This window comes from Monodelphis domestica, chromosome 3 (assembly GCF_027887165.1).
Source record: "Monodelphis domestica isolate mMonDom1 chromosome 3, mMonDom1.pri, whole genome shotgun sequence".
In the NCBI taxonomy this organism is placed as follows: Eukaryota; Metazoa; Chordata; class Mammalia; order Didelphimorphia; family Didelphidae; genus Monodelphis; species Monodelphis domestica.
Window position 1 is genome coordinate 450,449,737 of NC_077229.1, and position 14,245 is coordinate 450,463,981.

At 35.9% G+C, this 14,245-nt stretch overlaps 1 long non-coding RNA gene across 1 annotated transcript in view; it reads right to left on the reverse strand.

Moving 5' to 3' along the window:
- Positions 1-723: 723 nt before the first annotated feature.
- The window catches only part of LOC103093123 (uncharacterized), an 83,869-nt gene continuing 70,347 nt past the window's right edge, over positions 724-14,245 (reverse strand). The window contains exon 6 of the long non-coding RNA XR_008917872.1: positions 724-4,691. This is a non-coding gene — a long non-coding RNA (uncharacterized LOC103093123). The remainder of the gene's footprint in view (positions 4,692-14,245) is intronic.

Genomic DNA, 14,245 nt, shown 5'->3' on the forward strand with positions numbered 1-14,245 from the left:
GCTACAAGCTATTGTCTGGTTCTGTGGTGAGTTTCTGGCTGAATTTTCCTCCTTTACTTTCCAACTTTTTCCTCTCAGAAGCCTCTAATCTTCTTCAGAGACCTAGAGATGGGGAGTTTAAAACTTCCCCTGGCATAGGCCAGGTAGGAGAAATCCTATATCCTCTTTCCTCCTTCTCTTTAAGTTCCTTCCCTCTATATTAATTAAATTACCATAAATTTCCAGACTGACTTGGGAGTTTTATTTGGTGACTATTTAAATCTAGATTTTAAAGTCAAAACCCTAAAATTATCTAACACTTTATAGTTGAGGAAATGGAGACCCAGGGAGGTTAAGTGGTTTTACCCAAAGTCGCATAAACATCATATACCATGGACAATATAAAAATGGTTAAAGATGAATCTATTGGTAGAAATGGCTAGGATGATATTCCCTTTCTCCATATACGTCACTCTACAGCAGCAACATGACACAGTGGATAGAGCCAGCCCTGGAGTCATCATGAGTTCAAATCTGGCATCAGACACTAGCTCTGTGACTGTGGGCAAGCCACTTAAGACTATTTGCCTCAGTTCCCTCATCTATAAAATGAGCTAGAGAAGGAAATGGCAAACCAGTTCAATATCTTTGTCAAGAAAACCCCATATGGGGTCACAAAGAGTCAGATAAGACTGACTACCCTATCATTACAAGTATGCTTACTTACCAAAAGGGGAATATTCCTTCTTATCCAGGTCTAAATTTCTAAACTTCCCAATGCTTAGCACAATTCCTAGAGTATGGTAGGTGCTTGATACACATTTATTGACTGCCTGACAAATCCCTAATCTTGTCTATCTTTCCACTGGTTCCCCTATCTCTTTGACTTCTTACATGCCAACTGTATTGTACATACATACACCATACATGTACCTGCACACAGACATGGTCCCTTCCCTCTTTACTACCATTTTCTATCCCTTTACTCAAAAGTTAGCAAAAAGAAATGAGGAAACATATATGGGATCTCACAAGGACAATATATATTTTTAAATAATTTTTATTATGAAATACATGTCAATAAATAGAAGCATTTTAATATATATAGAAGAAAGGATTGTGTATAAAATACTGAATTTCTTTCAGTACAGTTTATCTTTTCCATTGGATACAGCTTTTCTTTATATAATTCAAAATTTATCAGTGAAGTTCTAACATTGGTCTGCTTCTCTTTGTCCCCTTCTGAATTTCCCTTTGCTCTTTTGTTTATTTTTAATCATTCATTGACATTCTTTTTTTTCCTATCAGTGTTTCTACAGCTAGACCTCATTCCCCTTAAACTCTCCCATACAAAAAAAAAAGAAAAAGAAAATACTTCTTGTTTTAAACCAACAATATGAGAAGTTAGAAGGCAAATGGGTTATAATAATAATAGTAGCTCATGTTTTTCTAATATTTTGAAAATATTACCTCATTTGGCCATCACAATATACCCTGCAAGATAGGTAGTATAAATCTTATCATCAAGGCTCTTATATATGAACTTTTGTCACATCATGCCTAAAACCAGGCTTCCATGCCACTTCCTACACTAATCTCTTCATCAGGTTGTTGACACTCCAACCATCACTCTCCTGTTTTCTGAAAATAGGTGATCTCTCTTTCTAGCTCTACTTTATATTGCTGTGTTTCCAATTGGAATGCAGGTTTCTTTAAGGAAGAGACAGTCTAGCTTTTTTGTACTTGTTTAACCAGGGCTTGGCATTTAAGTGCTTAATAAGTTGTCTGTCTATCTTTCTATCTTTGCATTTATCTATGTCTATCTTTCAGTCTGGCTAGCTACCTATCTATCTACCTTTCTACTCATCCATTTATGTATCTATTATCCATCTATATTCTGTCACTCTGTACACCTATTTCCATTTATCTATCTATCTTCATATTTCTATCTATTATTCATCTAGCTAGTTAGCCAGTTAAACAAAGAATGGTAGAGCTGCGAATTGCACCCAGGTCTTGACCCCAAGACCAATGCTATTTTTGCTATACCTCATTGCTTCTTCAAGAAAAAACATAAACAAGACTTTTCATGAGAGGAATCCCTTTGCAATCTACCTTCCAGTTTGCAGGCTATGGGAGAGGATTCCAGGTGTTCATTGCTGAATAAATCAACTGAGATGACTTGCCATGAGTTCTACAAAGGATCAATTATGTATGAGTGCTTTTTAAAGAGAAAAGCACTTGAAGAAATGTTATTTCTCTTCTTGCCTTTTCACTCATTTTCTTTACAGATTCTTAAGAGGTCTGAAATGCTTTCCTATTAAGCAAAAAAAGGAAAGGGTATTATTATTGAGTGATAGAGTGATGTAGTCAATAGAGAGCCAGCCTTGGAGTGGGGGAAAAATACATTCAAGTCCTGCTTTTGACATATTAACTCTGTGATCACAGACAAGTCATGCCAAGATTCAGTGCCACAGATAATTCTCTAAGATTGTAAAGCAAATATCTTGTCAATCTGCATTGATGTAGGGCAGAGTGTGGTCTCTGGAACTCCAAAGACTTTTTCAGGTGATCTGCAAATTCAAAACTATTTCCTTAATAAATACTGATATTTGGATGTTTAATATGATAAAGAGAAATGTAAACCTCAAAATTTCTCAGACTTATGAATGTTAGGGGTTTCCCCCATTGGGGAATCTTCGACTTAAAAAAATTCCCTAGCAGATGGTGAGAACCCTACTTGAGTGTGGGGGCTCCCTGCCTTGGGAATATCCCTACTCCACCCTACTTAGGACTACTTTAGGACAGAGAGCTCCTTGAGAACAATGAAAAGTACTTTGATCCATGCTTATGGAAGGGACAGGAAGTCCTTTGAGTCATGACTGTTTTAGAATTGATACAATGGGATACTAAGTACCTATAAAGGTGGGGCAACTTGTAAACTACTTAAACCTAAAAGGGTGATAACTTATTCAGAGGTTTTTTTCTTAATGAAATTTGTCGACACAGCAGCATTTTTTTCTGACTTACTAAAGAGATTAAAACTACTCAGCTGTGAATTCAAAATGGGCGGTCCTTTAGAAACATCTACAGTGATTGGTAGATGTAAGGACTTAGGGGAGGTGACATAGGAGATTTTGCCCTTAAAAATAAGAGCTCAGGGAAGAGCTAGAAAGTGATTCTGAAACATTCAGATTGGAGAGACTCATTCTGAGGAGACTGATTCTGAAACATTCAGATGGAGAAGGGAGCTGGTGAAAGCAGCTGAGATGCTGCTGGCCTGGTGTCATTAGAAATCCTTACTTAGACAGATCTCATGGTGAGTTATAAAAAACTGACTGATTTCTCTTTTAAGACTCAGGTCTAGGCCATATTGGCTTTGAGGCCCTTCATACTTATTCCTTTCTTACTCTCTCTTTCTTTGATTACTCATTGTATTGTTAATTAAGATCTCTATAAAACCCAATTGACTTGGGTATTTGAATAATTGGGAATATTCCCGGCGACCACCTTATATTTGATTTTAAACCCAAAACACTGTAGTGAAACATATTTCTGCAGTCAAATTTACTCACCCTCTCTTATATCTATCACAATTTATATCTACCACTATTTTAATCACTACAGTTTAAGACCTCAACCATTTTAAATCTCACAGAAATAGAGATAAATCATATAAACAAAAGCTCTTTGTTTCCTCAGTTTTCAATCACAAGGAAACTTGAGACAAAAAAAAATTGGGGAAACACTGGCATAGGGAATTTTCCCACTAGGAGCTCCTTATTCCATTAAATCATAATTTTAGAAAAGAAAATATTAGTCAGAAATAAAGATGGCTCAAATTCTTCTGCCACAACATTCATATTATATTTATGTATGTATATATATATATATATACATATGAATATATATATATGAGAATAGTTACTTGTTAGTCTATCTGAGTGGATTGAAAGAACTTTGTTTCCTTATACTGGATAAAGAAGCACTTCCTTCTTTGTTACTCATTAGGAACAAACTGAGTGGTGTTCCCAACATGAAAGCTGAGGGATAGGGGAATTCACAAGCATACAATCCATTGTAATTTGAGGAAAAAGTGGGGACTTGGGGGGGAGAAAAGATGATGCATTAGCCTTCCTCCCCTTTCAAAATCTCCACATCACATTTTTGGTGTGAATCTCCAGGCACCTCATCTAGAGTGACAGAGGGCTGAGTTCAAGAACCCTGAGGATCAGACCTAACTCTAGACTAAATCTACACCTGCCTTTGCCATGGTTTAGAATCCATTTCATGTATATTCTCTTCCTAGTCTCATGATCAGCATAATATCCTACCACGGTTCTTCTACCCAGGAAGACCTGGAAAATGTGAACAACCACATAAGCTCCTGATTGCTTCTTTCTGAGGGTCAGCCACAAAGATAAAAATATCAGGGAAAGCAAAGAACAAAAGAACAGCAGAACCAAGGTAATACATTGTTTCCTTAGTTCCCATGTTCTTCCAAACCGTGCATTATAAATACTATTAAAAACTAACTGGTTTGATAATTATATGCCAGTAATGTTTTGTAGAGATTTCTTCATCTGAATTTTCTCTCCTCTTTCTTCTTCTTTCCCACATGTGGTTTCAGGTATGTTCTTTTGCCCTCACATTAAATATAGCATCTTGTCTGGAGGGCAGCTGAAAGAACTCTTCTCCGTGTGTGCACATATCTATAGACAAAAGGCAAAAAGATGAATGGCATGGGATTATGGCATAATATCAGGTCACCCCAAATCTACTTCTCAAACCCAACAAATCTAATCATTCCTACCCAGAAAAATCCTTCAAGTTCTTGAAGAAGGCACTGAGTCTGGAGTCAGGATGACTTGAATTCAAATATAGCCTTAGAAACTTATTAGTTGCATGACCCTGGGAAAGTCACTTAATTGCTGTTTGCCTCAATTTTCTCAGCTGTACAATTGGAATATATTAGCACTTACCTCCCAAGGTTGTCATGAAAATCAAATGACATACTTGTAAAATCCTTAGTACAATTTCTAAAACATAATAGGCACTTAATAAATGCTGGCTTACTTCTTTTCTTTTTTCCCTATATTTTCTCTTCTTCAAGTTCACCATGATTCCTTCAAATAAGATAATATTTGTAAAGTGCTTTAGCACAGTGTCTGGAACATAATATGAACTTAATAAATGCATATTGCTTCCTTTCCTCCCCTTCAATCACTTCTTATATGGTATGTTTCCAAGGCCCTACGCCATTCTGGTCACTTTCCACTGCACACACTCCAGACGATTAAAGACCTTTCAAAAATGTGATCTTCATAAACAAATAAAATGCTCCTTATCTAATCTGATCATAGTGAAGGACAATGAGTCCACTGTACTCCTTCATTATTCACACCATTTCCCTCTCTTTTTCTTAGATTTATATTTTTCCATGGTTACATGATTCATTTTCTCTGCCTCCCCTCTTCCCTCCCCCTCACAACACACAATTCCACTGGGTTTTACAAATGTTATCACTTGATATCTATTTCCATATTATTCATTTTTGCAATAGAATGATCTTTTAAAACCAAAATCCCAAATCATTTATCCATATACTAACTGTATTGCCCTCCGTCTTAATTTCCCCTTTTGATTTTGCTCTATTCTGTTTCACTCTGTTCCTCCTAACCAGTGTTTTGCTTTTTATTACCCCCCCCCACTTCCCCCTTCTTCCAATTAACTTCCCCTTCCCTTGTGTTATTCTCCTTCAATTTCTCTGTAGGGTAAGATACAATGCTATACCCCAACATATATATTTGTTTTTCCCTCTCTGAGCCAGTTACAATGATATTTAAGCATTGCCTGTCATTACCCTAATCCTCCCCTCTTCATAATGATATTTCATGTTATATAATTTACCCCATGTTATCTTTACCTTCCTTTTTCTCTCAGTGCAATCCTCTTTTTCAACCCTTGATTTTTTCATATATCATATCATACATACATACCATTTCATATCATCACATATACATACACACCATATCATCATAATCAGCTTATTTCCCCACCCTCTTTCTAAGTATATTCCTTCTATCTTCTCTACTACTAAGAGTGATTTTTGAGAATTACAAACATCCTCTTTCCATGTAGAAATGCAAACATTTTTACCTTAAAGAGTTCCTTAAATTTTCTCTTTCTTATTTCTCTTTTTAGGCTTCTCTTGGGTCTCATGTTTGGACTTCAAATTTTTTTTTTTAGGTCTGGCTTATTCCTCAGGAATGCTTGAAAATCTTCTATATTATTGAATATCCATTTTTCCCACTGAAAGAATATACTAAGTTTTGCTAGATAGGTGACTCTGGATTTACAACCCAGATCTTTCACCTTTATGACTATCATATTCCATGCCTTCTGATCCTTTAATGTAGAAGCTGCTTAGGTCCTGTGTGATCCTGATTGTAACTCCATGGTATTTGAATTGTTGGTTTCTAGCTATTTGCAATATTTTCTCCTTGGTTTGAGGGCTCTTCAATTTAACTATTATATTCCTAGAGGTTGTCATTTGAGGATTTCTTTCTGAAAGTGATCTGTCAATTTTAATTTTGTTTTCTTGTTCAAGGATCTCTAAGAAGTTATCTTTGATAATTTCTTGTATTATGATGTTCAAGTTTTTTTCTTAATCATGACTTTCAGGTAGTCCAATAATTCTTAAATTGCCTCTCCTGGATCTATTTTCCAGGTCAGTTGTTTTTTTTTTTCCAATGAAATATTTCATGTTTTCTTCTGGGTTTTTTTTTTCATTTTTTTTGGTTTTGATTTATTGTTTCTTGGTTTCTCATGAAATCATTCATTTCTAGTTGCTTTGCCTGAAGCCCATGCATATCAACCCACTTCAGCACAGACTCCTCTGGGCTGGTTTTCTGGACTTCTGTATAGGTTTAGAATTTCAAGTGGGGGGGATTGATTGGATCTCTATTTGCCCAAGCAAGGTCTCAGGACCTTAATGTTGGCTTGGGCTTAGGTACCAAACCTGGAACAGCAGATGTGGGGTGAGGAGGGTGTGTGGCTTGCTCTTGGCTTGTTCTTCACTGCTTGCTATAGTCTCTTGCTGACTATGATCCCTTCTCACCCCAGTGCCCCAAATGTCCTCTGCCTACCTTTTCAGCTTTTCTTTTCTTGAAAGTTGTTTCACTCTGTCTCCTTATTGGATCCTGAATCCCTTCTGTATTCATTTTGTGGCATTATTTAATATTAGATGGAGAGGATTCTTGTGGCAACTCTGAGCTTCTCTGCTTTTCTCTGACATCTTGGTTCCACCCATGGAATTCCATACCATTTCATTCTTTTCTTTTCTTTTCTTTTCTTTTCTTTTCTTTCCTTTTCCTTTCTTTTCTTTTTAAACCCTTACCTTCCATCTTGGAGTCAATACTGTGTATTGGCTCCAAGGCAAATGATTGGTAAGGGCTAGGCAATGGGGGTCAAGTGACTTGCCCAGGGTCACACAGCTGGGAAGTGTCTGAGGCCAGATTTGAACCTAGGACCTCCCATCTCTAGGTCTGACTCTCAATCCACTGAGCTACCCAGCTGCCCCCCCCATTTCATTCTTAATACAATTTATGATATCTTGAGCTTTTTTTTGGCCACCATATCAAACTGATGTATCACATGGAGCTTTCAATTTAGATTTATTTCAGATAAACTATTCATTCTCTAGCCATAGTGCCCCTCTCTTCAACTTGTAAAGAGGATATTTTGAACCCAATATCAAGTCTATAACTTTCCCCCTATTAAATTTATCTTATTGAATTCAGCTCAACATTCTAGACTGTTGAGATCTTTTTTGAATTCTAGCTCTGTCACCAGCAAGTTAATTATTCTTCCCAGCTTTGTATCATTTGCAAATTTGACAAGGATATCATCAATGCCTTTAACATTGATCAAAACAATAAATTTGAGCAAAAGATTAAGCACAGATCTCTGGGGCATTCTGCTTCCTTCCAAGATATCAAATCTTTAATGGCTTTGTTTTTAGCCCATTTAGCAAGTTTCAAATCTACCTAATGGCATTATTATTTAGCCTACTTCTCTTTATCTTCTTTATAATGATAATTTGTAATATTTTGTCAATACATTGCTAAAATTCAAGCAGAGTATGTTCACTACATCTATCTAATCTACCAGGCTAGTAACAAAGTTCAAAAAGAAAATAAGACTGGTCTTACATGACCTGTTCTTGATGAATCCTCATTGTAATTACCATTTTCATTTCTAGATTTTAGATGACCATCTTCTGAATAGTACATTAATACTAAAGTTCTTCCTAAAATTGAAGTCAAGGCATTTGGTCTATAGGTTTTTAGAGTGTTTGCTCTTCTATTTTGGAAAAATTTGAAATTTGTCTATCTTTGGTCCTATAATTTAGCTTTTCTCATTCTCAACAATTTCTGAAAGATCAGTCAGTAACTCAGCAATAGCATTGATCTATACCTTGAGGTATATTTCACTTGAGTCTAATTTTCTATTAATTGTTTTAGGTCTGTTCTTTTCAGTCAAAGATCATTCTTCTGTGTAGAATAAAACAATCAAAATAAAAGTGAAGTGTTTCTGCCTTTTCTCCACTGTCTGTTATCACCACCTAATACTCAGGCAACTGTCAATGCAACGAAATATATTTCTTTTTTATCCAATATTGTAAATTTTACCATTTTTATTACCTTCCTCATCTTCCCTTGATAACCATATAGCATTCTGAGGTTTAACACTCCTCACTCAATTCTTACAAGGGAACAGTAACTCTGTTTTATTTATCATTGCTCTCTGTTTTACTACCAGCCTGGAAATAATGATAACTAAATAAGTACTTTCTGGTTGGTTTATCATGCTGTTGTATTCATCCTCTGTGAAATCCTTCTATCTTTTTATTTATTTTTTTAAATCCTTACTTTCCTTCTTAGAATCAATACTCTGATTTGATTCTAAAGCAGAAGAATGGTAAGAACTAGGCTAATGGAATTAAGTGATTCACTCAGGGTCACACAGCTAGGAAGTGTCTCAGGTCAGATTTGAGCCCAGGATCTCTCATCTCTGGAGCTAGCTCTCAAACTACAGAGACATCTATCTGCCTCCTCCCCTCCTCCCCCACCCCCTTTTAAAATATCTTAAGTTGCTTAATTAGTTTTTAGTTTCCTTTGCATCCACAATGAGCACTTTAGGCAGACCCTTCCCTTTCTATTTGTGTCTTCAGAATTTCATTTTTGAATTTAATATCCCTTCTGAATTTATTCTCCCTCCTCTACTCCCCATTGAATCAGTTCATAGGATCCTAACTATTCTTCCTCTGAATTCTTTAAAATCTGTTGTTCTAAAATCTAGAGTGAAAGTTAAATTATAGCTGACTTCCTTCTCTTTTCATCTCTCTTTATATCTTTATAGTGAAGACCTCCCCTACATGGCTTTTCCCCCAATTAACTTGGGTCTTGTGTTGACTACTGTGATCTTCCTCAAAATTCAAGGTGCTGACAATGTATGTATGCATTTGTACCCATATTATTATGGACAACCAGATGGTATAGTGGATAGAGCAAAGGGCCTGGAGTCAAGATCCTCCTAAGACCAAATCTGGCCTCAGACAGGTACTGGAAGTATGACCCTAGGCAACTCACTTAATCCTGTTTGCCTTAGTTTCCTCACCTGTAAAATAAGCTGGAGAAAGAAATGTCAAAACACTCTAGTATCTTTGTCAAGAAAGAATCAGGAAGTCTGAAATGATTGAGCAACAATAGAATTGTTCTTGTTACTTTCTATTGTATTCTAAAACTAAAATACTCCTTATCCTAAGTAGAAGGAACTGATTTTTAAATATGATTTATTATAGTCTTTATTGCTTGGCTATTAAGAGTTAATGGTTTACTCTGAAGCATAGCCATTTGTCTTGTAATTTGCTTTTCAAAAGTGCAAGTTCTTCTTTATCCCAAAGAGATAATAAAAAAAGGGCAAAGGAACTACTTGTACAAAAATATTTGTAATGGAAAAAAATTGGAAATTGAGGGGATGTCCACCAGTTGAGGAATGGCTGAACAAATGGTAGGACATGTTGGGAATGGAATACTATTGTGCTATAAGCAAGATGATTTCAGAATAAGTTGGAAAGGTCTGTGGGAACCGATGCAGAGTGAAACAAGCATAATTGAGAGAACATCATACATAGTAACAGCAATACTGGATGATAATTATCTGTGAAAACTTGACTGTTCCCCGCAATGCCATGAGCTGGAACAATCCTTAATGAGTTATGATGGGGAATGCTATCCACATCCAGAGAAAGAACTGTTGGAGTCATCTTTCACATCAGTGTATTTATGGCTTATTTGGGGGTTTGGGTTATGCATGAGTGTGCTCTTATAATAATGACCAATATGAAAATGTTTTGCAAAACAATAAAAAATAAGAAAAAAATTTAAAACTTTTTAAGTGCAAGTTTTTCTCCCCTTCCTTTCCCCTAGCATCTTCAAAAGGTTTTTATCTCTTCTCCCTAACTCTGAGATCACAGTAATATGGCTAAGTCAAAGGGGACAAACTTTTAAAGTAACTTTGTATATGCACAATTCTAGATTACTTCCCAGAATGTTCGCACAGATCACATGTCCACAATCAATGCTTCAATGTGTCTGTTCTCTTGCATCATCTCCATCACTTAGCATTTTTCTTTTTTGTTATCTCTGGCAAACTGGTGGATATGAGGTGAATATCAGAATTACTTCAATGTGAATTTCTTTAAACATTAGTCATTTAAATAGTTTTTCATATGGCTATAGATAGTCTGGGTTTCTTCCCATTAGAAATGCCTATTTATATCCTTAGAACATTTATCAGATGAGATTTGGCCCTTATTCTTAAAAATTGAATCTGTTTTTTCCTCTATGTTGGAAATGAGAATTTTATCAAAGAGACTTGCCACAAAGATTTTTTTCCCTATTGTTTCCAATTTAATCTTATTGTTTGTGCAAAAATGGTTAAATTTTATGTAGTCAAAATTATTCATGTTATCTTTTGTGATCCTCTCTATCCCTTATTGTGTCATAAACTCTTCCCCTATTTGTAGATCTGATAGGGAATTTCTCCTTATTTCTCTCATTTGTTTATGATGTGACCTTTTGTTTCTAGGTCACCTATCCATTTGAAATATTTGTTGTTTCTTACAAAGCTTTAATATTCCATGACCATAATTTTTTAACCTTTCCCCAACTGATCAACATTGTACAAATCAAACATTTTATGCCAAACAGGCATTTATGAAATAACTACTAGGTGCTATCTACGAATGAAATAAGAATAAAGAAATCTATGAAACAAAAAGAGAGAAGTCATGGTGGAGAACAGTTGGGTGAAGATCGGTTGAGGAAAGAATAGGATCAAAGTGTTAGGAGCATATTACAAAGAATCCTTGCAGGAGGCTATGGAGGAAGAATTCCAAAAATAGATCACAAACAAGTTATCAAAGGGAAATACAGTAATGACAAAGAACCTCAGCTATCATGACATCTGCTGATGCAAACTCTCTTACAAAAGCCAAACAGCTAATACATTCTTGTACTGCCCTAATTATCATTTCATTTTTCAAAAGGTAGAGAAAGAAAGTAAGAAAGGGAACCAGAGGCCAAAGTTGACAACTTTGAGGAGAAAAGCCCAACCCACTTTTGACTTGTAAGGGTCAAAAGAGTAAAAAATGGATGTAGTCTGCCATGCTGGCAAGATCTGGTAAAAGCAGGTTTCTAATCAAAGAAGGGATAAGTACAATTTCATGTCTTAAAATTGCATGAGAAATACCCCAAGAAGGATGGATTGTTCTGGAGAAAGAAATTCTTACCCACAAAGTAATGCCAATGAAAAAAGAAAAAAAGGAAAGTTTCAAGAGACCAAAGATTTAGCAAGGCAAGTATAAAAGAGCATGTAGGTGGGTCAGTGGATAGAGAACCCAGGACTGAAAATCTGACCTTGGGCAAGTCACTTAAACCCAGTTGTCTAGCCCTCTACTCTTCCGCCTTGGAACTGATACTTGTATTGATTATAAGTCAAAAGGTAAGTGGTTTTTTTTAAAGAATATGAGGGGGAAAAGGCAGGAAAAGCACACTAAGTGGCACAAGCATGGCCCTACAAGAACATTAGACAACAAAAGTATTTTTTTTAAAACCTCTACTTGTAGTAAGAATCAAATCAATCATTGTTATGTGTAAAAATGGAGATTTTAACCCCAGACTTCAATCCCTAGAAGTCCTTGGCACTTCCCAGAATTCCCTATAATCTCACCTGAGATCCCCACCTGGGCAGAGAACAAAATTTGTATTTAAACTGACTGTACTGCCTACTTGCTCTCTACTTCCACTTCTAAGCACAGGTGTCTCTCAAGATGTAGAGTAAGTGAAATTGAATGGGCTTATCAGCCCTAGAAATGTGACTTATTGATTTGTATCTTTGATTTCTAATAATCTTTAATAAACCTCTAAAAAATAATACTTTTAGTAGAAAAACTAATTTAACTGTTACATGTGCCAAGGTAAAAATCAAAGGGAGAATAGAACAATTGCTCAGAATGAATGTGATTATGGGAATGGACAAAAAGAAAAGAGGTTTCAAGATATAGGAGCTGTTTCTAAGATGTACATTTGTGCTTTGTCCTATAAATGCCATCTTGTAAATTGCATCTGTTTATCATTGATGACTTTCTCCTGCTGTCCCCCAAATTAAGTTCTCTGAAGACAGGAACTTTCAAGGCCACTTTTTGCTATATATGTATGGAACTTTGGAGAAGTCATAACTTCTCTCTGCTTCTTTCTTCATCTACAAAATGAGTGCATTGAGGACAACCTCCAAGATCCCTTCCAGCTTTAAATCTAGGATCCCATGTCTTCCATTTCTTTTTTGTCTCCATGTAGCACCTGGTAAAATGTCGGGTATATAGAAAATGCTTTGCAGAGATCACCCAGGAGACATAGCTAGAAAGTGGTAAATTGGGGAGCCTTGCTGGAACAGAGGTTGTTTTAGAGAGAGTAATGAAATAAGCCAATTGGTGAAAGGTCTAAAAACTTCTGACCCAGAATTTGGTCTCAATTCAGTGAATGGCATCTCTGATTTCTTACTAGCATAGTTTTACTTCCCAGAAATCACCTGATACCATATCATTTATCACTGTTTTGCATACGTCTCTGCTTGTGCATGTGTGGTGTGTATGTGCATGTATAACAGAAAGTTTCACAGTGGTTTTATTTTTATTTTAATATATTTTTTGTTGCTTCCTATTCCAAACTAGAGAAGGTACCATTTGACAAAGATGGATGGATAGAGAGACAGATAGATAAATAGAGATGTAAAACTATGTCACGAATACTTTTATTTATCAGTTCTCTCTCTGAAGGTGGACAATAACATTTATTCTTCAAGCAATATTGCTTCTCATATATTCAGTGATCTCTTGGTTATGCTCATTTCACTCTCCATTATTTTTCCACGTTTTTCTAAAGTCAACTCACTCATTGTTTCTTAAAACATATTAGTATTCTATTCCAGTCATATATCACGATTTGTTCAGCCATTCCCCAATTGATGGGCATCCTCTCAAATTCCAGTTCTTTGCCACTACAAATAGAGCTGCTATAAACATTTTAGGACATATAGGTTCTTTTCCTTTTTCCCTGATCATCTTGAGAAACAGACCTAATGGTGGTGTTGCTGAGTCAAACGGCATAATTCCAGACTGTTCTCAAAAAGAATTGGATCAGTTCACAGTTACACCAACAGTGGTTAGTGTTTCCATCTTCCCATATCCTCTCCAGTATTTGTCATTTCCCCCTTCTATCACTTTAACCAATCTAATAGGTGTGAGATAATATTTCAGAGTTATTTTAATCTGCATTTCATAGTCTCTTGGTAACTCGTCAGTGTCTGACTCAAGCTAATTTGTTGGTAACCAACTGGTTGATTTGGGAACCCCAGTGCTTTCTCCTCTAATCTTATTTTGGTCACTGACTGGGGACAAAACAGTGGCTTATTGGCACAGGTCAAGTCCAGAAGAGCCATGAAGTAGTAGAGGGCATAAAAGCATCAGAGAAATCAGAGCAGGCATGAAGTCAGGAATCACCACATCAGAACATTAGAACTAGAAGGGATCGCTGAGTTAAGAATCCAAAATTATTATTTTAAACACAGAAAAAAATGAATTCAGATAGGACATATCACATCAAAATAAATAGAAAGACTAAGACTTTAACCTAGATTTTAG